This window comes from Salvelinus fontinalis, chromosome 3 (assembly GCF_029448725.1).
Source record: "Salvelinus fontinalis isolate EN_2023a chromosome 3, ASM2944872v1, whole genome shotgun sequence".
NCBI classification, from domain to species: Eukaryota; Metazoa; Chordata; class Actinopteri; order Salmoniformes; family Salmonidae; genus Salvelinus; species Salvelinus fontinalis.
The window spans coordinates 61,979,803-62,005,269 of record NC_074667.1 but is presented as its reverse complement, the minus strand read 5'-3'; the positions used below and the strand labels follow the sequence as shown (position 1 = coordinate 62,005,269).

The following is a 25,467-nucleotide window of genomic DNA, read 5'->3' as shown; positions in this document are numbered from 1 at the left end:
TCAAGACACTAAAGGCTTATGGGAGAGCGGGAAAAGAGGAGAAGCAGCGGTGGGTAGGACCTTACTCCCAGAGTCCACCTCTTCTTTAGATTGGGTCCTTTCACGTGACGCACAACTCCAATGGGACCAGATCAGGGTCATGAAAGTGGGTCAGAGAAGGAGGAGTTTTTAAAATCCTTTTACTTTGATAAACAAAAGTATCATTGTCTCCAGCTGTCTCATTTGAGACGTTTTGAAGCATTTAAACGTGAGTAGAAGGCGGACTCTCATGGTTTTTATCTTCTAGCCTCTGATGAAAAACAAGAGTCATTAGCTTCTTCTTTAGTTCTTCCAACTTGGACACAGTGTTTAGTTCATACACACATTACAAAGGTTATAACAGTTCAGTATCAGTCTGTTTGGCCCTTTATAGCAGACAGTAAGTGTTTGCATATGGTCTATAGTTTCTTGACGAGGGTTATCTTTCCAAACGTCTCTTCAGCTTTATGAATGGATTTGATCTGTAGCGTAGCTAAATTATACCATATGTTGCTTAGAGGAATCCCTTGTGATGTCTCCATCTATCCCCGTCTCTCTCGCTCTTTCTCCCCCTCCCTCATTCTCTTACTGTCTCTCTCTCTTTCTCCCCCTCCCTCGTTCTCTTACTCTCTGTTTGTCTCTCTTGCTCTCTCTCTCTCCTTACATTTTTCTCTATACTCCTTTTTTATATATATTTTTTCTCTCTCTCTCTCTCTCTCTGACTCTCTCTCTCTCTGACTGTCTCTCTCTCTGACTGTCTCTCTCTCTCTCTCTGACTGTCTCTCTCTCTTTCTCTGATTGTCTCTCTCTGGTCCTGGGGTGTGGTGGCCACATCATGCATACAGTGTTTGTTTTGGGGTTGCTATGGAGATCCTCATGTGGGGGTGCCTTTGGGGTGAGGTGGGAGGGATGTCATGCGGACTGCCGTGTGAGAAAGACCACTGCCTCCTGTAGTGTTACATTACATCATGGACACACACACACCAACACATCCAAAACGTCTGTTTCCTTGGGTTGTGGAATGGAGACTACACAAGCACACTCCCCTTTTCAAATTGACCTCATTCTCTCTGTTAGTCCAACTAACTTGTCCGTAGTTAAGTCAGTCACAAGGTATGTGGTTCGCAAAACAGGACACAAGTGCATTGGTTTGACAATGTGAAAGTGAATTTACTTCTGAATGCTTTCACTCATATACTCAGTACAATTCAATCAAATAATCTGATTTAATTTGTCTGAATGGAGCTCTTGGCATCGATGTGTCTCAATGGTGTCTCAGTCTGTACTGAGTATATGAGTGACAGCATTCAGAAGTAAATTCACTTTCACATTGTCAAACCAATGCACTTGTGTCCTGTTTTGCTAAACACATACCTTGTGACTGACTTAACTACGGACAAGTTAGTTGGACTAACAGAGAGAATGAGGTCAATTTGAAAAGGGGAGTGTGCTTGTGTTTTGGTTGTCTCCATTCCACAATGTCTTCATGTGTCTGTTTTTCAGAGAATAGCAGAGGATGAGAGTTTGGCCTTTCCATGAACCTAGGGTCATGTGAAGGTCAGTCATAGATTGTGTTTATTTCAAGATTTTAAACCGTTTTGAAATGTCCTCCAGGTGTTGCATGATTAGAGGGATGCTAGATGTTTCTGTGGTGTTGCTGTGTAGCTAAATCTGGAAAGCAGCCGTAGGGTAGGGTAGGATTAGGGGTAGGATAGGGTTAGAATAGAGAAGAGTAGAGAAGGGAAGAGTAGGGTAGAATAGGGTTAGGGTAGGGTGGGATTAGGGGTTGGTTAGAGTAGGGTGGGGTAGGGTGGACAAGGGAAGAGTAGGGTAGAATAGGGTTAGGGTAGGGTGGGATTAGGGGTTGGTTAGAGTAGGGTGGGATTAGGGGTTGGTTAGAGGTAGGGTGGGATTAGGGGTTGGTTAGAGTAGGGTGGGGTAGGGTAGAGTAGGGGTGGGGTAGGATTAGGGGTAGGGTAGGGAATAGTAGGGTAGGATTATTTGTAGGGTAGGATTAGGGGTAGGGTAGGATAGAGTAGAGATGGGAAGAGTAGGGTAGAATAGGGTTAGGGTAGGGTGGGATTAGGGGTTGGTTAGAGTAGGGTGGAGTAGGAGTGGGGTAGGATTAGGGGTAGGGTAGGGAATAGTAGGGTAGGATTATTGGTAGGGTAGGATTAGGGGTAGGATTAGGGGTAGGGTATGGATAGAGTAAGGTAGGATGTGGGGTAGGGGTGAATTAGGGTAGGGTTAGAGTAGGGTGGAGTAGGATTAGAGGTAGGGGAGGATTAGAGTAGGGTATAGTAGGGTTAGAGTAAGGTAGGATTAGGGGTAGGGGTGGAGTGGGGTAGGGGTGAATTAGAGTAGGGTGGGGTAGGATTAGAGGCAGGGTAGGGTTAGGGTAGGTTTAGAGTAGGGTAGGATTAGGAGTAGAGTAGGGTAGGATTAGGAGTAGAGTAGGGTAGATTAGGGGTAGGGTAGGATAGATTAGGGGTAGGGTAGGATAGATTAGGGGTAGGGTAGAGTAGGATTAGGGGTAGGATAGAGTGGGGGTAGGATTAGAGTGGGGGTAGGATTAGAGTGGGTTAGGGTAGGTGTAGAGGAGGATTAGGGGTAGGGTCGAGGAGGATTAGGGGTAGGGTCGAGGAGGATTAGGGGTAGGGTCGAGGAGGATTAGGGGTAGGGTCGAGGAGGATTAGAGGTAGGGTCGAGGAGGATTAGGGGTAGGGTCGAGGAGGATTAGGGGTAGGGTCGAGGAGGATTAGGGGTAGGGTCGAGGAGGATTAGGGGTAGGGTCGAGGAGGATTAGAGGTAGGGTCGAGGAGGATTAGAGGTAGGGTCGAGGAGGATTAGGGGTAGGGTCGAGGAGGATTAGGGGTAGGGTCGAGGAGGATTAGGGGTAGGGTCGAGGAGGATTAGGGGTAGGGTCGAGGAGGATTAGGGGTAGGGTCGAGGAGGATTAGGGGTAGGGTCGAGGAGGATTAGGGGTAGTGTCGAGGAGGATTAGGGGTAGGGTCGAGGAGGATTAGGGGTAGGGTCGAGGAGGATTAGGGGTAGGGTCGAGGAGGATTAGGGGTAGGGTCGAGGAGGATTAGGGGTAGGGTCGAGGAGGATTAGGGGTAGGGTCGAGGAGGATTAGAGGTAGGGTCGAGGAGGATTAGAGGTAGGGTCGAGGAGGATTAGGGGTAGGGTCGAGGAGGATTAGGGGTAGGGTCGAGGAGGATTAGGGGTAGGGTCGAGGAGGATTAGGGGTAGGGTCGAGGAGGATTAGGGGTAGGGTCGAAGAGGATTAGGGGTAGGGTCGAGGAGGATTAGGGATAGTGTCGAGGAGGATTAGGGGTAGGGTCGAGGAGGATTAGGGGTAGGGTCGAGGAGGATTAGGGGTAGGGTCGAGGAGGATTAGGGGTAGGGTCGAGGAGGATTAGGGGTAGGGTCGAGGAGGATTAGGGGTAGGGTCGAGGAGGATTAGGGGTAGGGTCGAGGAGGATTAGGGGTAGGGTCGAGGAGGATTAGGGGTAGGGTAACAAAAAAGGATAGTACTTAGATAAGACATTCTAAAGTTCTCCTTGACTCCATTGTTTTATTTATCGATCCTTTATTTTGACAGGGAGTCATGCTGAGATCAAGGCCTCTTTTGGGGGAAATCCCTGTAATTACAAAACATACACACATCAATACACTACGGAAGCACAACAGATACGGAACACAATCATAGAGAACAAACACATTTTTCAGTAAAACGTTCCATGCAACCAAGGGTTCTGAAATTCTTTCCATTCCCAGACTACCTTGTGGTTTAGTTATGTCCTCGACAGTGAAATGCTTCATTTGACAAGCAGGATTTGGGGGAATGGAGGATTATGTCTTATTATAGACAGTAATTTTTCTTCAACCATGGGATTTGGGTGCCTGTTGTTTTTCCACAAAAAAACACAAAATCCTCTTTGTAATTGAGGCTTTAGCGTCAATTTCCTACCCCAGATGCTTCCTCCAATGTGTGTGATAGAGAGGAGGGTTGTTGGTTTGTGCTAAGAGGAATTTTATTTCCTAACTGTGCCTTGAAATAGAGCGTATATAACCTAGATGACTAGCTGATCATCTCTCCAGATTCACAAGACATGGTGGATTTGCCATGAAAACTGAACATCCGGAAGGCTATGCCCTAGATTAGAAAGTCTGCTCTGCAAATCATTCAACATCACACATGATTTTGTTATGCATCTAAATCAACCTCTGTCCGTATCACAGTCCTGTACTGCACAGTCCACCTGCCTGTGTAAACCTAAAGCCAGCCTTCTCCCTTTAGTCTAGACTAGGTCTCTGCTCCTCTCTATGGCAGACCAGGGACACCTGCACATGGCCCATGGTTCGGTCCAGTAGGAACATTTGCCTTGTAAATTAACTGCTGACTGAGACTGAAGTCCAAATGCAACCACATTACCTACTAGAGGTCGACGATTATGATTTTCCAATACCAATTATTGGAGGACCCAAAAAAGCCGATACCGATTAAATCGGCCGATTTTTATATATATATATATATATATTTGTAATAATGACAATTACAACAATACTGAATGAACAATGTTCAATTTGGTTTAAATAATGCAAAAACAAAGTGTTGGAGAAGAAAGTGAAAGTGCAATATGTGCCATGTAAAAAAGCTAACGTTTAAGTTCCTTGCTCAGAACATGAGAACATATGAAACCTGGTGGTTCCTTTTTAACACGAGTCTTCAATATAAGAAGTTTTAGGTTGTAGTTATTATAGGATTTATAGGACTATTTCTCTCTACCATTTGTATTTCATATCCCTTTGACTATTGGATGTTCTTATAGGCACTATAGTATTTATTGCCAGCCTAATCTCGGGAGTTGATAGGCTTGAAGTCATAAACAGCGCAGTGCCCCTGTGACAACAATTTTGAACCCCCTTGTGGCCCCCCTAAATGTGGAGTATGAAATCATTTTTACGTAACACATTTTTGCTATCGTTCTTTTTTTACCTCCGTTATTAGACAGTGGCAACGCGGAACACTAATTTAACCCACACATTTTCTGGAGGGACGGCTTTAGGCGGAACACAACAGTGTCGTACCCCATGAATCTGCATTATTAACATGGTCTTTTGCCTGCTAATGCCTGCAATGCAGTGAAGAAAACGATATGACAACAATAACGTCTAATGTAACTGGCCCCTCTATTTATTTTAACTAAATATGCAGGTTTTAAAAAATATATACTTCTGTGTATTGATTTTAAGAAAGGCATTGATGTTTATGGTTAGGTACATTTGTGCAACGATTGTGCTTTTTTCGCAAATGCGCTTTTGTTAAATCATCCCCCGTTTGGCGAGGTTGGCTGTCTTTGTTAGGAAGAAATGGTCTTCACACAGTTCGCGACGAGCCAGGCGGCCCAAACTGCTGCATATATCCTGAATCTGTTGCACAGAACGCAAGAGAAGTGACACAATTACCTAGTTAAAATAAATTCATGTTAGCAGGCAATATTACCTAAATATGCTGTTTTAAAAATATATACTTATGTATTGATTTTAAGAAAGGCGTTGATGTTTATGGTTATGTACACATTGGTGCAATGACAGTGCTTTTTTCGCGAATGCGCTTGTTAAATCACCCGTTTGGCGAAGTAGGCTGTGATTCAATGATAAATTAACAGGCACCGCATCGATTTATATGCAACGCAGGACAAGCTAGATAAACTAGTAATATCATCAACCATGTGTAGTTAACTAGTGATTATGTTAAGATTGATTGTTTTTTATAAAATAATTTTAATGCTAGGTAGCACCTTACCGTGGCTCCTTGCTGCACTCGCATAACAGGTAGTCAGCCAGCCACGCAGTCTCCTCGTGGAGTGCAATGTAATCGGCCATAATCGCTGTCCAAAAATTCTGATTACCGATTGTTATGAAAACTTGAAATCGAACCTAATTAATCGGCCATTCCGATTAATCGGTCGACCTCTATTCCCTACATAGTGCACTACTTTTGACCAGGGCCCACTATGTAGGGTATAGGGTGCCATTTGGGATGCAGACTGACAGACTAGAGACCCTAGAGGCATGGAGCTGCATACTACGCCACAGCCACTACAGGCACCCCTCCAGATTCCTTTAGCCCAGATTGCTGCATCTCAACCAGGGTTCTGGTTTCCCATCTTGGGCCCCTCTCGCCGCCCAGGGAGTGTTGAACTGGCACCATCGCTGGCTGAGTCGCTGGATGTTGTGGGTTGTTATGTGTACTATACTGCAGTGCATAGGAGTGCTAGGTTCATATACATATGAAGATTTTAAGAACTGCTGAACAAATCAAAACCTGTCTGATTGGCTTGGTCTTTCAGGACTGTTTCTGGGAGTAGTTTCCTACTGAGCACAGATGTCATTTCAACGTCTAGTTTAGATTTGATTTGGTTGAGTTAACTAACGTGAATTCAATGTGAAATCAACAAGAAAGTCACCTTGTTATTGGATTTAGATTACACGTTTTAGTGAAGAAAATACAAAAATCCCTTCGTTTGATTACTTTTTGCAAATCAAATCCAATCAGTCATGACATTGATTATACTTTTTTATGACATGGAACAATTTTGATTCAACCAGTTTTTGCACGGTTGGTTGTGTGTTCCATGGCTGAATGTTGCTTTGTAGCAGGACTCGTTTGGCATGACAACCACACACTGGTCAGCTAAAGTAGAGAGACTGGCAGCCAGGCTTGTTTCTACCCAGGAGCCCAGGTCACTGTTTAGAATAACCTACTTTGTGTAAAGTTAGAGACTCAGGGAGGTATATAGGGTAGCACTTAGCCAGCCTGGGTCTGTTTAGAATAACCTACTTTGTGTAAAGTTAGAGACTCAGGGAGATATATAGGGTAGCACTTAGCCAGCCTGGGTCTGTTTAGAATAACCTACTTTGTGTAAAGTTGGAGACTCAGGGAGGTATATAGGGTAGCACTTAGCCAGCCTGGGTCTGTTTAGAATAACCTACTTTGTGTAAAGTTGGAGACTCAGGGAGGTATATAGGGTAGCACTTAGCCAGCCTGGGTCTGTTTAGAATAACCTACTTTGTGTAAAGTTAGAGACTCAGGGAGGTATATAGGGTAGCACTTAGCCAGCCTGGGTCTGTTTAGAATAACCTACTTTGTGTAAAGTTAGAGACTCAGGGAGGTATATAGGGTAGCACTTAGCCAGCCTGGGTCTGTTTAGAATAACCTACTTTGTGTAAAGTTAGAGACTCAGGGAGGTATATAGGGTAGCACTTAGCCAGCCTGGGTCTGTTTAGAATAACCTAATTTGTGTAAAGTTAGAGACTCAGGGAGGTATATAGGGTAGCACTTAGCCAGCCTGGGTCTGTTTAGAATAACCTACTTTGTGTAAAGTTAGAGACTCAGGGAGATATATAGGGTAGCACTTAGCCAGCCTGGGTCTGTTTAGAATAACCTACTTTGTGTAAAGTTAGAGACTCAGGGAGGTATATAGGGTAGCACTTAGCCAGCCTGGGTCTGTTTAGAATAACCTACTTTGTGTAAAGTTGGAGACTCAGGGAGGTATATAGGGTAGCACTTAGCCAGCCTGGGTCTGTTTAGAATAACCTACTTTGTGTAAAGTTAGAGACTCAGGGAGGTATATAGGGTAGCACTTAGCCAGCCTGGGTCTGCGGAGAGGTTGTTTTTGTTTACGTGGTTAAAGCAACAGGAGTTCGTTAAAAAAGAGTATGTGTCTGTCATTACCGAGCATGATTATAGGGGTCATTAGCTGTGTGTGTGTGTGTGTGTGTGTGTGTGTGTGTGTGTGTGTGTGTGTGTGTGTGTGTGTGTGTGTGTGTGTGTGTGTGTGTGTGTGTGTGTGTGTGTGTGTGTGTGTGTGTGTGTGTGTGGTTTCTGAGTGGGCTTCCACTCTCGTTATCCTTAATTACACTGATTGACATCATGGCACCTCTCACTTCCCTTCATGTTTCGGAAGCACCATCATTATCAACAGATAATAACTGATTCACTGTTCTATCGGTTAACACACACACCATGTTGATTACGTATCTCTTCGCACCAGTAACAGACTGTTATAATCCAGCATCTTGATGAGAGAGAAGCATCATAAACACCATATTAATTGTTTGTTCCTGATTAGGCTTCATGTTGTGGTTGCGATTCAACGTGTCTGTTGGCGCCCGGACGCACACACACACACACACACACACACACACACACACACACACACACACACACACACACACACACACACACACACACACACACACACACACACACACACACACACACACACACACACACAATGTTTTAGGGTCGCTGCCTAGCGCAGCCTAGTTCTACTGCTTTCATATTGACCGTTGACCTTCCGTGTGTCAGATGTGAGAATACAATGCCCTTCTTTTGACGTCTTTGATGGCTGGTGGGAATCTGGCCTCCAAAGCACATGTTGTCTTGGATAGTTTATGTGCTACTGTACCTTCATTGAGTCTGAACTTTGGGACTTTGATATTGTCATTGAAGTGTTCTTCCTGTGATGTAAAAAATGTAGCTTAGTCATTTGTTTGTTGTTAACTTCTAAGAGCCAGTCTTCTGAGACAACGACAAAGATGTTGTATTCCCAACCCCTTTATCTAGTGTTCCCTCGTTGACAATCCAAGCTGTATCCAGTCTTCTTGTCTCTCTTTCTCTCTCCACCGCTTTAATTCTCTGTATCTTTCTTTTTCCTCTCCCTGTCCCTGTCCACCACTATCTCTCCCTCTTTCTTTCTTTCTCTCCCTCTCCCTGTCCACCGCTATCTCTCTCGCACTCTCTCTCCCTCTTTCTTTCTTTCTCTCCCTCCCTATCCACCACGATCTCTCTCTACTTTTCTCGCACTCTCTCTCTCTTTCTCTCCCTCTCCCAGTCCCCCGCTATCTCTCTCTCTCTCTTTCTCTCCACTATGAGCAACATAGAGGCCAAGTCGAGGGTGGATCATTCCTATTACAGTAACATTCTGTGTCTCTGTAGACACTGTTCCATAACACAATCAGTTAGAGTAAATACATGTATACACAATATCTCCATGGAAACATATGTGTGTGTGTGTGTGTGTGTGTGTGTGTGTGTGTGTGTGTGTGTGTGTGTGTGTGTGTGTGTGTGTGTGTGTGTGTGTGTGTGTGTGTGTGTGTGTGTTCCTTCACAAAACCATCCCTAAAGGGCGGGTTGACCGATACGTGTTGTACACACAGGGAATACTTTGATTGCTATCCATTGGTAGCGTGGTGGTGCAGCCAGGTAGCAGTGTTTGGTTTGAAGTCAACCTGTGGCTGATAGCCCCATCACTCAATACACACAGCAGACAGAAACCCAGTATATTAATATACTATGAATGAACAGCTGCTGACTGGTTCACCCCAGGTAACATGACAGTAATGAATTGTGACCTGACCTTATATATGCTGTAAATCCTAGTGCCCAAGAGTCATAAAGATGCATTGAAATAATGTTACTGAGTATAGATGCAAGCCCCCACCTCACAGCTGCCACGCTCATGCACTGAGGCAAGGAAATGGAATTGCTACTTTTTTGTGTTCAGTCATGATGGGTACGGCCCAGAGGTATGTGTTCAGTCATCATAGGTACGGCCCAGAGGTACAGTTGAAGTCGGAGGTTTACATACACCTTAGCCAAATACATTTAAACTCAGTTTTTCACAATTCCTGACATTTAATCCTACTAAAAATACTTTCAAAGTTGTGGCAAAATGGCTTAAAGACAACAAAGTCAAGGTATTGGAGTGGCCATCACAAAGCCCTGACCTCAATCCTATAGAAAATGTGTGTGCAGAACTGAATAAGTGTGTGTGAGCAAGGAGGCCAACAAACCTGACTCAGTTCCACCAGCTCTGTCAGGAGGAATTGGCCAAAATTCACACAACTTATTGTGGGAAGCTTGTGGAAGGCTACCCAAAACATTTGACCCGTTAAACAATTTAAAGACAATGCTACCAAATACTATTTGAGTGTATGTAAACTTCTGACCCACTGGGAATGTGATGAAAGAAATAAAAGCTGAAATAAATCATTCTCTCTACTATTATTCTGACATTTCACATTCTTAAAATAAAGTGGTGATCCTAACTGACCTAAGGCAGGGAATTTTACTAGGATTAAATGTCAGGAATTGTGAAACACCTTAGCCAAATACATTTAAACTCAGTTTATGTAAACTTCCGACTTCAACTGTACATACACACAACCATCTCCATCCACATCAACACAGGAAGAAGATGAAGTAACCAATCTCTGAGTAAACACAGCAGGACCACTCTCTCCCTCATGCTCCATTATCTCTCCACTGTCTCCCCCTTCTCTCTATTATCTCTCCCTTCTTCTCTCCATTATCTCTCCTCCGTCTCCCTCCTTCTCTACATTATCTCTCCCCTGTGTGTGTGTGTGTGTGTGTGTGTGTGTGTGTGTGTGTGTGTGTGTGTGTGTGTGTGTGTGTGTGTGTGTGTGTGTGTGTGTGTGTGTGTGTGTGTGTGTGTGTGTGTGTGTGTGTGTGTGTGTGTGTGTGTGTGTGTGTGTGTGTGTGTGTGTGTGACTACTGTCATAATACACACAGCTGCACAGACACTGAATGCATTGTTCAGTGTCCCAGGAAATGAACCAAACGTAGTTACCCTGCGTTAAACATTACCCTGACATATACAGTGGGGCAAAAAAGTATTGAGTCAGCCACCAATTGTGCAAGTTCTCCCACTTAAAAAGATGAGAGAGGCCTGTCATTTTCATCATAGGTACACTTCAACTATGACAGACAAAATGAGGGGGAAAAAATCCAGAAAATCAATTTGTAGGATTTGTAATTAATTAATTTGCAAATTATGGTGGAAAATAAGTATTTGGTCAATAACAAAAGTTTATCTCAATACTTTGTTATATACCCTTTGTTGGCAATGACAGAGGTCAAATGTTTTCTGTAAGTCTTCACAAGGTTTTCACACACTGTTGCTGGTATTTTGGCCCATTCCTCCATGCAGATCTCCTCTAGAGCAGTGATGTTTTGGGGCTGTTGCTGGGCAACACGGACTTTCAACCCCCTCCAAAGATTTTCTATGGGGTTGAGATCTGGAGACTGGCTAGGTCACTCCAGGACCTTGAAATGCTTCTTACGAAGCCACTCTTTCGTTGCCCGGGCCGTGTTTTTGGGATCATTGTCATGCTGAAAGACCCAGCCACGTTTCATCTTCAATGCCCTTGCTGATGGAAGGAGGTTTTCACTCAAAATCTCATGATACATGGCCCCATTCATTCTGTCCTTTACACGGATCAGTCGTCCTGGTCCCTTTGCAGAAAAACAGCCCCAAAGCATGATGTTTCCACCCCCATGCTTCACAGTAGGTATGGTGTTCTTTGGATGCAACTCAGCATTCTTTGTCCTCCAAACACGACGAGTTGAGTTTTTACCAAAAAGTTCTATTTTGGTTTCATCTGACCATATGACATTCTCCCAATCTTCTTCTGGATCATCCAAATGCTCTCTAGCAAACTTCAGATGGGCCTGGACATGTACTGGCTTAAGCAGGGGGACACGTCTGGCACTGCAGGATTTGAGTCCCTGGTGGCGTAGTGTGTTACTGATGGTAGGCTTTATTACTTTGGTCCCAGCTCTCTGCAGGTCATTCGCTAGGTCCCCCCGTGTGGTTCTGGGATTTTTGCTCACCGTTCTTGTGATCATTTTGATCCCACGGGGTGGGATCTTGCGTGGAGCCCCAGATCGAGGGAGATTATCAGTGGTCTTGTATGTCTTCCATTTCCTAATAATCCCACAGTTGATTTCTTCAAACCAAGCTGCTTACCTATTGCAGATTCAGTCTTCCCAGCCTGGTGCAGGTCTACAATTTTGTTTCTGGTGTCCTTTGACAGCTCTTTGGTCTTGGCCATAGTGGAGTTTGGAGTGTGACTGTTTGAGGTTGTGGACAGGTGTCTTTTATACTGATAACAAGTTCAAACAGGTGCCATTAATACAGGTAACGAGTGGAGGACAGAGGAGCCTCTTAAAGAAGAAGTTCCAGGTCTGTGAGAGCCAGAAATCTTGCTTGTTTGTAGGTGACCAAATACTTATTTTCCACCAAAATCTGCAAATAATTCATTAAAAATCCTACAATGTCATTTTCTGGATTTTTTTTCTCTAATTTTGTCTGTCATAGTTGAAGTGTACCTATGATGAAAATTACAGGCCTCTCATCTTTTTAAGTGGGAGAACTTGCACAATTGGTGGCTGACTAAATACTTTTTTGCCCCACTGTACAATATACTCATGCTACACACACATCACAGCTGCTGCTACCAGACTCTTATTTAGAACTGCTAATACTGAACAGTGTAAACACTTGCCCCCCAACCCCCCCTGCCCTGATGCATGTGGAAATATTGGACTATAAATTGTGCCTTCCTGTATTATACTTATGCTAGAATGTTTATTCTATTCTACTGAGCCATTTACTTTATGTTCCTAACTTTTATTGTCTGATATTGTTGTTGCGTTGTCAAAAAGCAATCTGCCAGTAAGCATTGAGTTGGACAGTGTATACCATGTGTATCCTGTTCAACTGGAAACACACCCACTCTGACAGCATTACCCTCTACCCTGAAACACGTACCTCTGGAACAGGGATTAGTGGGTTACTTAGGATCGCTGTCCTAGAAATATAAACCTAGACAGGCTGTAGTGTGTTAAGACAGGCGTGGCAGCTCTGGGGGTGTGTTCTCTATGTCATGATGACATACTGCTCTGTTGTGTTCAGGCCTGTAGAGGTACAGATTGCTAGCCTGAAACCCAAACTAAATATTGCTATCTTTCACTATGGTTTAACTTCATGGATGTAATGAAGCAATAGTAGAACAGAGCAATATTCAGTTCATGTTAATAGATTACAGGGGGGGAGAAGGTTTTTAGCCTGGGTGCCAGATATGTTTGCTCTGTTAGCTTTAGGTGATTCATTTGACTACTCCCTGTAATGCTCTTAACCTGTCAACCCTAACCTGCTATCTCTGTTAGTCCTCCTACTGACCACTATGACACTACACTATCTCTGTTAGTCCTCCTACTGACCCCTATGACACTACACTATCTCTGTTAGTCCTCCTACTGACCACTATGCCACTACACTATCTCTGTTAGTCCTCCTACTGACCCCTATGACACTACACAATCTCTGTTAGTCCTCCTACTGACCACTATGACACTACACTATCTCTGTTAGTCCTCCTACTGACCCCTATGACACTACACTATCTCTGTTAGTCCTCCTACTGACCACTATGACACTACACAATCTCTGTTAGTCCTCCTACTGACCCCTATGAAACTACACTATCTCTGTTAGTCCTACTGACCACTATGCCACTACACTATCTCTGGTAGTCCTCCTACTCCCCTATGACACTACACTATCTCTGTTAGTCCTCCTACTGACCACCATGACGCTAACCTATCTCTGTTAGTCCTCCTACTGACCACTATGACACTACACTATCTCTGTTAGTCCTCCTACTGACCACTATGACACTACACTATCTATGTTAGTCCTCCTACTGACCACTATGCCACTACACTATCTCTGTTAGTCCTCCTACTGACCCCTATGACACTACACTATCTCTGTTAGTCCTCCTACTGACCACTATGACACTACACTATCTCTGTTAGTTCTCCTACAGACCACTATGACACTACACTATCTCTGTTAGTCTTCCTACTGACCACTAGGAACACTACACTATCTCTGTTAGTTCTCCTACTGACCACCATGACGCTAACCTATCTCTGTTAGTCCTCCTACTGACCCCTATGCCACTACACTATCTCTGTTAGTCCTCCTACTGACCCCTATGACACTACACAATCTCTGTTAGTCCTCCTACTGACCCCTATGAAACTACACTATCTCTGTTAGTCCTCCTACTGACCACTATGCCACTACACTATCTCTGGTAGTCCTCCTACTCCCCTATGACACTACACTATCTCTGTTAGTCCTCCTACTGACCACCATGACGCTAACCTATCTCTGTTAGTCCTCCTACTGACCACTATGACACTACACTATCTCTGTTAGTCCTCCTACTGACCACTATGACACTACACTATCTATGTTAGTCCTCCTACTGACCACTATGCCACTACACTATCTCTGTTAGTCCTCCTACTGACCCCTATGACACTACACTATCTCTGTTAGTCCTCCTACTGACCACTATGACACTACACTATCTCTGTTAGTTCTCCTACAGACCACTATGACACTACACTATCTCTGTTAGTCTTCCTACTGACCACTAGGAACACTACACTATCTCTGTTAGTTCTCCTACTGACCACCATGACGCTAACCTATCTCTGTTAGTCCTCCTACTGACCCCTATGACACTACACTATCTCTGTTAGTCCTCCTACTGACCACTATGACACTACACTATCTCTGTTAGTCTTCCTACTGACCACTATGACACTACACTATCTCTGTTAGTGTAGTGTCATAGGGGTTAGTAGGAAGACTAACTAACAGAGATAGTGTAGTATCATAGGGGTCCGTAGGAGGACTAACTAACAGAGATGGTCCTCCTACTGACCACTATGACACTACACTATCTCTGTCAGTCCTCCTACTAACCACTATGACACTACACTATTTCTGCTAGTCCTCCTACTGACCACTATGACACTACACTAACAGAGATAGTCTTCCTACTAACCCCTATGACACTACACTAAAAGAGATAGTGTAGTGTCATAGTGGTCAGTAGGAGGACTAACAGAGATAGTGTAGTGTCATAGTGGTCAGTAGGAGGACCATCTCTGTTAGTTAGTCCTCCTACTGACCCCTATAACGCTGTACAGATGATCACACACCATAACACAACACAGAGACACAGGAAGCCAGCCAGGCCTACAGTACCTACTGGTGTCCGTTTCCCGTAAACCGTTTTATCAGCATTCTGTCAGCGTTCCCATCTCAACACTTCTGGGAAACAGGAGAAGGGGGTACGTCGTTGTTCACTCACTGATGCAGGGGGAGAGGAATGCAAACACTTTACCTCATGTTGGGACCGTGTTGGAAAAATAAAATGGCCGCCGATCTAAACCACACATCAAAAGAGTTGGGTGGTTTGGTCATGTTTGGGAAAGACAACTCATTCAGTTTGAAAGGCTTTAGTTTAGAGAGGAGAACCATCCAGGGTCAGATAGGAATAGTTAAAAGAACGACTCTGACTTCAAACGATGGAACACCCAGCAAAAGAGGTCAGAGGGGAGTATCAGAGTATGATTGCAAAACTTACAAAATGCATCAACTTTTGACCAGGCACCACAGGCGAAATGACATTTTTGCATCTACCCATCCATTTAGAGATTTGTTGGTGTCCATAATGTCTATACACACCATCATATACATATATATTTATATTCCGGACTGATATTTCTATATTTCTTAATTAATTTCTTTTATTTTTGGGGGATTTGGGTGTATTGTTAGATATTACTGCACTGCTGGAGATAGCAACATAAGCATTTCGCAACACCTGTGATAACATCTGCAATATGTGTACGCAACCAATAAAATCTGATTTGATTTTGGTCCATTAACATTAATATTTTCCAAAAAGAAACATAAAAAGGTACAAAAACCTGTAAAATGTACGTTTTCTTTAGTTTGTCATACCACCGTCACCAACATAAACAGAAACTATTTGTGTCTACAACTGGTAAAAGTAGATTGTGATAGGATGAAGAGAACCCCCTATTAAGGTGTGATGCCTGGCCTTAAGACAAAATGGGGAGTAGTTACATTAATCACTAGAATTTACAATAGACTTTTGTTTTACCTCAATTTCAGTCAGCTGGTTTCTCCTTTCTCCCTGGTATTTTTTAACATTTGAATTAACTTTTATTTAACTAGGCAAGTCAGTTACAATTTACAATGACGGCCTATTTCATGAATACAATGAGGAAAGTCATGGCTGCTTGGCCTCTTCGTTGTCTTAAACTCTTAGTCAGCAGCCCTTATCCATGGTAATGTGAAATCTGAGCAGAGCCAATGCCCAACACTAGCTGTCCTTTCTAAATGCTCTGTTTTATTGAGCCCATTGATTGTCATTGGGTAGTCAGTGTGTTGAGTGGTAGGGGATGAGAGATCCGGACTCAGGGCTGGCGGGACCAGCTGGGGATGGCATTAGACTGTTGAGTTATACAGTAAATGCTCAGTCAGTTGGCATGAAGGGTGACAGAGCCCATCCAATGCTCTGAATTGATTGAGTTGGTCTTGAGGCTACATTTAGTATTTTGTAGAATAGTTTTTGTAGAAAAGGCTAAGCTGCTGGATGGTTTGGCTGTGGGATCAATAGCCCGACTGCTGTCCCCCCCTGTAAAGTGATGATAAGCTTGTGTGTGTGTGTGTGTGTGTGTGTGTGTGTGTGTGTGTGTGTGTGTGTGTGTGTGTGTGTGTGTGTGTGTGTGTGTGTGTGTGTGTGCGTGTGCGTGTGTGTGTGTGTGTGTGTGTGTGCGTGCAGAGTATTACATCACAAGGAAGAAGATGTGTCTATCAATATTTAATCACAACCACTCTAATCTTAACCACATTCACTGACATTTAATCACTCACACACACACACATTTATTTTAAAAAAAATGGGGGGTATTTTATTAGGATCCCCATTAGCTGTTGCAAAAGCAGCAGCTACTCGTCCTGGGGTCCACACAGAACATGAAACATGACATAATACAGAACATTAATAGACCAGAACAGGTCAAGGACAGAACTACATTTAAAAACAGCACACAGCCTACATATCAATGCATACACACAATATCTAGGTCAAATAGGGGAAAGGCATAATACCCTTTTACTGACACACACACACACACACACACACCACTAACACTCTCCTCACACCCCTCTAATCGTTCACACAGCCTTGTCAAATCTAACACACTATCCACCCACCACAACACAGTCACCACTGTCTCCATGATCAAAGTGAGGGATGTCTCCTCTACCACAGTCAAGTATAACTCTGTCAGACTGTCTTCTGTGTCTGGGTCTATTCTCTATGTAGTCTAATGCACTGCTGTTGACCAGAGCAAAGGGTCGTCTTCTGTTTCCATAGCATTTTCTTCATGCTAAGACACAGTCTTACTCAAAGACTGATCTGGGATCAGCTTACTCTCGCTGGGCCGGTTTCCTGGGCACAGATTACGCCTGTAGACTAAAAAACATGTTCAATGCAGATTCTTCATCGGAAGTGTTTCTGTCAAGACTCGGGTTAATGTGTGTCTGGGAAAGTCTGATTCCATGTATAACCTCTTGGTCATGTTGTAATAGAGTATTGCACAATGGGAAGACCATCCCTTTGATTTCCTCTCTCGGCTGAAGACACCAGACTCAATGACACACAAGAGAGTTAGTCCCCAAGAACCAGGCTGAAACCTCACTGATAAGGAGCCACGTTTTATTTACAGCCTTGACCTGATCATCTGAATGATAAAGGTCTATTGTTTAGGCTGCGGCCTGCAGAAATGTGGTCACGCTGTGCTTCTGTAGACACACACACACACACTATTTTCTCAAACTAGGTATACTCAATGCTCTAGCTAGCTACCTCCCCAGGTATGCACAATGCCTCCTTCTCCAGTACAGTAGGTATGTAGAACATGGCAAATAGAACCAGTTGGCGTGTGTTACCTTAGAGCGACAACGTGTTAGCGATGTGCCATGGTGATTTGTAACCTGCCAGTATACTTCCAAAACACTGCCCTGTAATACTGCTGCGAGACGGAAGGAGAGAGAGAAAGTAAAAAGAGAGGGATAGAACGAGAGAGAGAAAGAAAGAGAAGAGTTAGAATAAGAGCAGGAGAGAGGGAAAGAGAGAAGGGAGGGGGCAAGTGTGTGACAGCCGTGACAGCCGGCCCCTGATTGGTCAGACTGCTGTGTATGTTCCCTCAGTGGGCAGAGGATTAAGCCTATCACGTGGTTCCTTTAGCTCCTTTTCACACAAACACACCCACACACACACACACTCACAGCTGTTGAATTCTCTTTCTCCTCCGCTGCGGTCAGAGCAGTCAGAGAGGGGAGTGTGTGTGGCAGTCGAGTCTGGGACTAGCAGCAACCCTGTTGTCTTCAGGCAGTACATGTGTTGGTTTGGTCCGGGACCGACATATAGGAGCAACTGGAGAAGGGAGACGAAGAAGCAGTGAACGGACTGGTTTTTCTCTCTCTCCCTCTTTTTATTTGTCGTCAGCGTCCCCGTGGATCTACTCTGGGATTTCTAAGCGAGGCGAGGAAGTAGACATGCGTTTTGACTGGCGTTTCTATTCCAGGTTCTATCAGATTCGCTGACTGAGTACAGGCGACACAATAAGGTCAGTTAGCGAAGCGTGTTTCTTTGTGTGTCTACTACCGACTTGACTATTCCTACCGAATCAAGTTTTTAAATTGGACTGAATTGAATATGAAACCTATTTGAGCACTAAACTACGAGGTCAGTTAGCTGAAACCCGTTTCTTTGTGTATGTTGTTGACTGTCACTATCCCTACTTCAACTATATGAGTTGACTGTCACTATCCCTACTTCAACTATATGAGTTGACTGAACTCATTTCAACCTGTGAGCTGTGATTTGCGATTTCAAGCTGTTTGTTCAACTGCCAATTTAAGGGGGAATTCCTGGCTTCCACGATGAACACCCGTTGGTTGTGTTGCCTCTCTCAACATGCTTAGCACTGAGTCAATGGAGACTGTAGGTAGATTAGCTGTACTCATCAGCTAAACAGTAGGAATGCCTACTGCTCAGTACACTAATATACTACCTAGAGGTCTGAAGAGTAGAGCTTGTTCTCTGCTTACAGTGCATCGTCGAAGTTCAAGTTGAAACGCTTAACTGTCTAGTAAGGGTGGAACGGACGTTTCTGATTGTGGCTGTAACCGAGCCATGCAAGCCAATCTAACCTGGCCAGACCTACGTAATTTAACTTCACAGCAGCCACGGCATGGATGATGTACATTACATGGTTACAACATCATGCTTTGACTCATAGATTATTCAGTGGGGTTTTGTGTCCTCACTCTGTTTATTTTGAAAGCGCACACACACACCCCGCCCACCTACAATGTGTACAGCCACGCAGCACAGTAGATAGCCATCTATAATTAGTGTGTGGGATTGTTTCCTGGGATTGTTCCCGTACGTTCGGTAACGCGACCCAAAAGCCTGTCCCTATTAATAGGGGTGATGGCTAAAAGAGAGGCCGAAGAATCCAGCAGGCATGATAACAAATAGTAGTGAGGGAAAGAGAGAGAAGCTGTATATAGACATAATATACCATTTGAAATGTCTCTATTCCTTTGGATTGTTTACTGTTCATTTTATATAGTTTATTTCACTTTTGTTTATTATCTGTTTAACTTGCTTTGGCATGTTAACGTGTGTTTCCCATGCCAATAAAGCCCCTTGGATTGTATTGAGAGGGTGGGTTATGGGGTGAGAGAGGGGGGGAAGGAAGAGGTGGGGACACTGTAGCAGGATAGCTGTCAACAGAAGAGAGGAGGGGTTAGGTTTGTAGGACTGTATGGAAAGCAATCTAATCTGTCCTCCCTGCTGGAGTTCAAGGCTAAATGTCACCCTGACATGAGGTGAGGTAACTGGAGTAATGAACAGAGCCTCTGCACACCGGCGGATACCACTATGCACATTTGTGATTTATTCGGGCTTCGTGGTTAAGCTTTAGTTTCAGACAAAGCGTTGACCTTTCCTCAGACCACACTCTCCTCCACATAGTGATGCATTATGTCTGAATCCGTGGAAGGGGTGTGAGGCCGGCGGCTGAGCAGTAGGTTAAAGGTTGAAAGGTCTATGGGTCAGAGATTGCTGTTACTTTGCTGCGGGCTACCAGTCGAGACCAACCGGATAACAGTCAGTCTGGTGCTCTTTAAGCAGTCTCTTGAGTCAAAACGCTCTTTAAGCAGTCTCTTGAGTTAAAACGCTCTTTAAGCAGTCTCTTGAGTCTAAACGGTCTCTTGCGGTCAGCATGGTATGCTTCCCCTCAGCGGTTTTTATTTATTTATTTATTTAGTTGATGAATTTGATCTGACAAAAGCTTTGTCTGTCAACAGAGACACAAGACTGAAATAAACTGCTTTAGGTACTGCCTCTGTCACGTTCGTCGAAAGGAGTGGACCAAAATGCAGCGTGGTATGTTTCCATCCTTTTATTTGGAAGAGAATCTTAAAGAACAAAAACAATAAAGCGAACAAACGAAACGTGAAGCTCGGAGTTGTGCTCGCAGGCAACTATACCTAGACAAGATCTCACAAAGCACAATGGGGAAATGGCTACCTAAATATGATCCCCAATCAGAGACAACGATAAACGGCTGCTTCTGATTGGGAACCAAACCAGGCCAACATAGAAATATAATTCACCTAGATAACCCACCCTTAATCACACCCCGACCTAACCAACATAGAGAATAAACAGCTCTCTATGGTCAGGGCTTGACAGCATCATTGACAGTCCAATCATGTCCGTGTTTTTTACATTTTTTTAATTATAATTCGTGTGAACTCACGTTTGACCTCTCACCCCTTAACTCTGGTTCTGAAACTAAATGTCATGCTGTGTGAAACTCCCGCCGGTCGACCGGGTGACCCGAGTGACGGGAACGTTGGGAAGGGGACAAAGGGAACATTGAGGGCGAAGGGGGGAGCGCTCTGGGAACTGGGCATCTTGTGACTGGGTACTGAGCAGGGATACTGCTGTCCTGTGTTTATCTGGGTCTGTGGTTGTGTTGTGGTTTTACGGGGAGCCTTATGTTATAAGCACTGACGGAAGTGTGTGTGTGTGTGTGAGACTGTCTGCTGCTTCTATTGTGGTTGTGTAGATATTCAATACACATTGGTATACCTCGTAAAAGAGGTGTGTGTTCTTCTGTGGTTGTGCGGTTATTCCATTCACGCTGGGGGACTTGTGTTCGTCGCAGAGGGGGAGTCTGGTGTTGTCAACACTGGGGAGGGTATACGGGGGGTAAAGGGGGGGTGAGGGGCTGTGCAACTTTATTTTGGCAACTCCACAGCTGTTAGGGATTGACCCCAGAGGATTGCACTCATCCAGCAGTTCCTCTGTCGTTCTCACGTTCACCATTCTCTCTCTCTTTCTCTCCCTCCCTCCCTCTCACTCTCAGGATCTCGTACCCTCTCTCTTCTCCTTTTCCATCTCTACCTCTCTTTTGATCTGTTTCTCCCAACCAACAGGTCCCTATCAATTCACTGCTAGTGGTTTCCTACAGTATAAGGCCTGTTTCTTTATGCTGGTCTGGTCTCTCTCTCATTCGTATCCCTACTCCCCATAGAATCTCTCTCTCATTCGTATCCCTACTCCCCATAGAATCTCTCTCTCATTCGTATCCCTACTCCCCATAGAATCTCTCTCTCATTCGTATCCCTACTCCCCATAGAATCTCTCTCTCATTCGTATCCCTGCTCCCCATAGAATCTCTCTCTCATTCGTATCCCTACTCCCCATAGAATCTCTCTCTCATTCGTATCCCTACTCCCCATAGAATCTCTCTCTCATTCGTATCCCTACTCCCCATAGAATCTCTCTCTCATTCGTATCCCTACTCCCCATAGAATCTCTCTCTCATTCGTATCCCTACTCCCCATAGAATGTCTCTCTCATTCGTATCCCTACTCCCCATAGAATGACATATTCACTGTATAACTGTCAGCAGGGTAGCTGTAGTCAGCGGGGTAGCTGTAGTCCTAAGGCCTGTGTCTTTATAGTTGGCTGTATAGTAGCCTGTCTGCCCTCTGCAGTTTCATTCAATAAACCAGGGCATGGCTTTGGGAAAGGATGAATTGAATACACACACACTCAATCACACACAGACACAATGATACACACACACACACACACACACACACACACACACACACACACACACACACACACACACACACACACACACACACAGAGAGAGGAGGGGGGTGCATTGAATGTGATGTTTTGTAACCTTCAGGGAGAGTTGTCCAGCTGCTTTGACTTGAACAGATTCTTCTAGCTGGGATTTTATTCATGTCCATGTAAATTACAGAGTTGAGGATCGGAGGGAGGGAGTTTGGTTTGGAGTTGTGCCATAGAAGAAACATAAGTGTTCCAGTGTGTGATGATTCAGCTGATAAAGAGAGTCAGCTCCAACCAAGCCTAAGTGGAGCAGTGGCTTGATATCAAGAAGCTGACGCAATGGTGACCTTCCTAAATGTCATACAGGATAACATACAGGTTATGATCATAGACCTCACTTATAGTAAGTCTCATATACTGTAGTCCTACATTACAGCCCATATTAGACAGGATAGTAAGTCTCATATACTGTAGTCCTACATTACAGCCCATATTAGACAGGATAGTAAGTCTCATATACTGTAGTCCTACATTACAGCCCATATTAGACAGGATAGTAAGTCTCATATACTGTAGTCCTACATTACAGCCCATATTAGACAGGATAGTAAGTCTCATATACTGTAGTCCTACATTACAGCCCATATTAGACAGGATAGTAAGTCTCATATACTGTAGTCCTACATTACAGCCCATATTAGACAGGATAGTAAGTCTCATATACTGTAGTCCTACATTACAGCCCATATTAGACAGGATAGTAAGTCTCATATACTGTAGTCCTACATTACAGCCCATATTAGACAGGATAGTAAGTCTCATATACTGTAGTCCTACATTACAGCCCATATTAGACAGGATAGTAAGTCTCATATACTGTAGTCCTACATTACAGCCCATATTAGACAGGATAGTAAGTCTCATATACTGTAGTCCTACATTACAGCCCATATTAGACAGGATAGTAAGTCTCATATACTGTAGTCCTACATTACAGCCCATATTAGACAGGATAGTAAGTCTCATATACTGTAGTCCTACATTACAGCCCATATTAGACAGGATAGTAAGTCTCATATACTGTAGTCCTACATTACAGCCCATATTAGACAGGATAGTAAGTCTCATATACTGTAGTCCTACATTACAGCCCATATTAGACAGGATAGTAAGTCTCATATACTGTAGTCCTACATTACAGCCCATATTAGACAGGATAGTAAGTCTCATATACTGTAGTCCTACATTACAGCCCATATTAGACAGGATAGTAAGTCTCATATACTGTAGTCCTACATTACAGCCCATATTAGACAGGATAGTAAGTCTCATATACTGTAGTCCTACATTACAGCCCATATTAGACAGGATAGTAAGTCTCATATACTGTAGTCCTACATTACAGCCCATATTAGACAGGATAGTAAGTCTCATATACTGTAGTCCTACATTACAGCCCATATTAGACAGGATAGTAAGTCTCATATACTGTAGTCCTACATTACAGCCCATATTAGACAGGATAGTAAGTCTCATATACTGTAGTACTACATTACAGCCCATATTAGACAGGATAGTAAGTCTCATATACTGTAGTCCTACATTACAGCCCATATTAGACAGGATAGTAAGTCTCATATACTGTAGTCCTACATTACAGCCCATATTAGACAGGATAGTAAGTCTCATATACTGTAGTACTACATTACAGCCCATATTAGACAGGATAGTAAGTCTCATATACTGTAGTACTACATTACAGCCCATATTAGACAGGATAGTAAGTCTCATATTCTGTCTATTTAAATTGCATCGTGGGAAACCCTGCTGTAGGATGCACTATTGGCCCTATTTGTCATGACAACGTTGTAAACTCGTTAACTCATGTCATCCCCCTAAGCCATTCCCCTCTCAGGGTCACAAGTGTCAGCTCATTGGTCAGCTGGGCATGGCATCGGAATGTCCAGCATGCACTTGTCTCCAGTGTCATGGCGATGGCCTATTTGGTCAGACTATCAGACAACCTGTCACTACATTGGCTTTGAATCTATGTTGTCTTTCACTTGTAATAGTATTTTGTATATACTAACTGATGGGTACTATGTACACACATAATATACCTACTGGAGTTTGGCTCAAACATGTAGTGTACAGACAGACTGGTACTATGTACACATATGATATACCTACTGGAGTTTAGCTCAAACATGTAGTGTACATACAGACAGACTGGTACTATGTACATTAGCTCTGAGGGAAATGTATTAATTGTGTCTTACAATAAAGTCATAGAGATCATTCGTCTTGCTTTGTGTCCGTACAAGTTCCCCTACTGTATGTTAAAACTATTATAGCTGTGTCCCTTGCAACACCGAGAGGAACTTGCAGGGCCTGAAGTCACCACCATGCGCACCAGCTCATAGCCGCCTCTGAGTCTATGCAGTCCCATTGAAACACACACACCGGGTCGGATCCAGACTGCAGGGTAGCCCAGAGCGTTGTTCAACACACCGGGTCGGGTCCAGACTGCAGGGTAGCCCAGAGCGTTGTCCAACACACTGGGTCGGGTCCAGACTGCAGGGTAGCCCAGAGCGTTGTTCAACACACCGGGTCGGGTCCAGACTGCAGGGTAGCCCAGAGCGTTGTTCAACATACCGGGTCGGGTCCAGACTGCAGGGTAGCCCAGAGCGTTGTTCAACACACTGGGTCGGGTCCAGACTGCAGGGTAGCCCAGAGCGTTGTTCAACACACTGGGTCGGGTCCAGACTGCAGGGTAGCCCAGAGCGTTGTCCAACACACCGGGTCGGGTCCAGACTGCAGGGTAGCCCAGAGCGTTGTTCAACACACTGGGTCGGGTCCAGACTGCAGGGTAGCCCAGAGCGTTGTCCAACACACCGGGTCGGGTCCAGACTGCAGGGTAGCCCAGAGCGTTGTTCAACACACCGGGTCGGGTCCAGACTGCAGGGTAGCCCAGATCTGTGCGTTGTGGCTCTTAATATGAAACATCTTGTTGAGTTCCATTAGACCCGAAGGAGCAGCTTAGCAACGCAGAGCAGCAAAGAAAATAACCTACCTTCTCCCCCTCCATCCCTCTATTCCTCCATCCCTCTATTCCTCCATCCCTCTATTCCTCCATCCCTCTATTCCTCCATCCCTCTATTCCTCCATCCCTCTATTCCTCCATCCCTCTATTCCTCCATCCCTCTATTCCTCCATCCCTCTATTCCTCCATCCCTAACTCCCTCCCTCGTTCAAATCCAAGGGATAGAGGACTTGGGCAAAAAGAGAGAGAAAGAGGAAGGAAGGGAAAGAGACAGGAAATAAAGGGAGAGAGAGAGTGAGACGGTAGGTACAGTAGATATTTCTCTGCTACTAGGGTAACCCTCTTAAGTGGCCTGCGGTCATGTGACTGGAGTGATTGGTAAACAATCTCAGCTGTAGAGGTCTCTCTGGCTTTCTCTCTCAATTCAATGTTTTTTATTGTCATGGGAAACATATGTTTAC

The 25,467-nt window shown here is 44.2% G+C and overlaps 1 protein-coding gene across 8 annotated transcripts in view; it reads left to right on the top strand.

Moving 5' to 3' along the window:
- LOC129851288 (gamma-adducin-like) overlaps nt 1-25,467 on the top strand; it is a 154,219-nt gene that overhangs the window by 84,851 nt on the left and 43,901 nt on the right. The window contains exon 1 of one of the 8 annotated variants that reach the window (XM_055917721.1): nt 18,058-18,424. The exons of 6 other annotated variants lie outside the window; for them this stretch is intronic. The gene's annotated coding sequence lies outside the window, so the exon portion shown is untranslated. Of the gene's footprint in view, nt 1-18,057; nt 18,425-20,228; nt 20,254-25,467 lie in introns of those variants that run through there. One more of the 8 variants, XM_055917726.1, reaches the window with a different exon arrangement.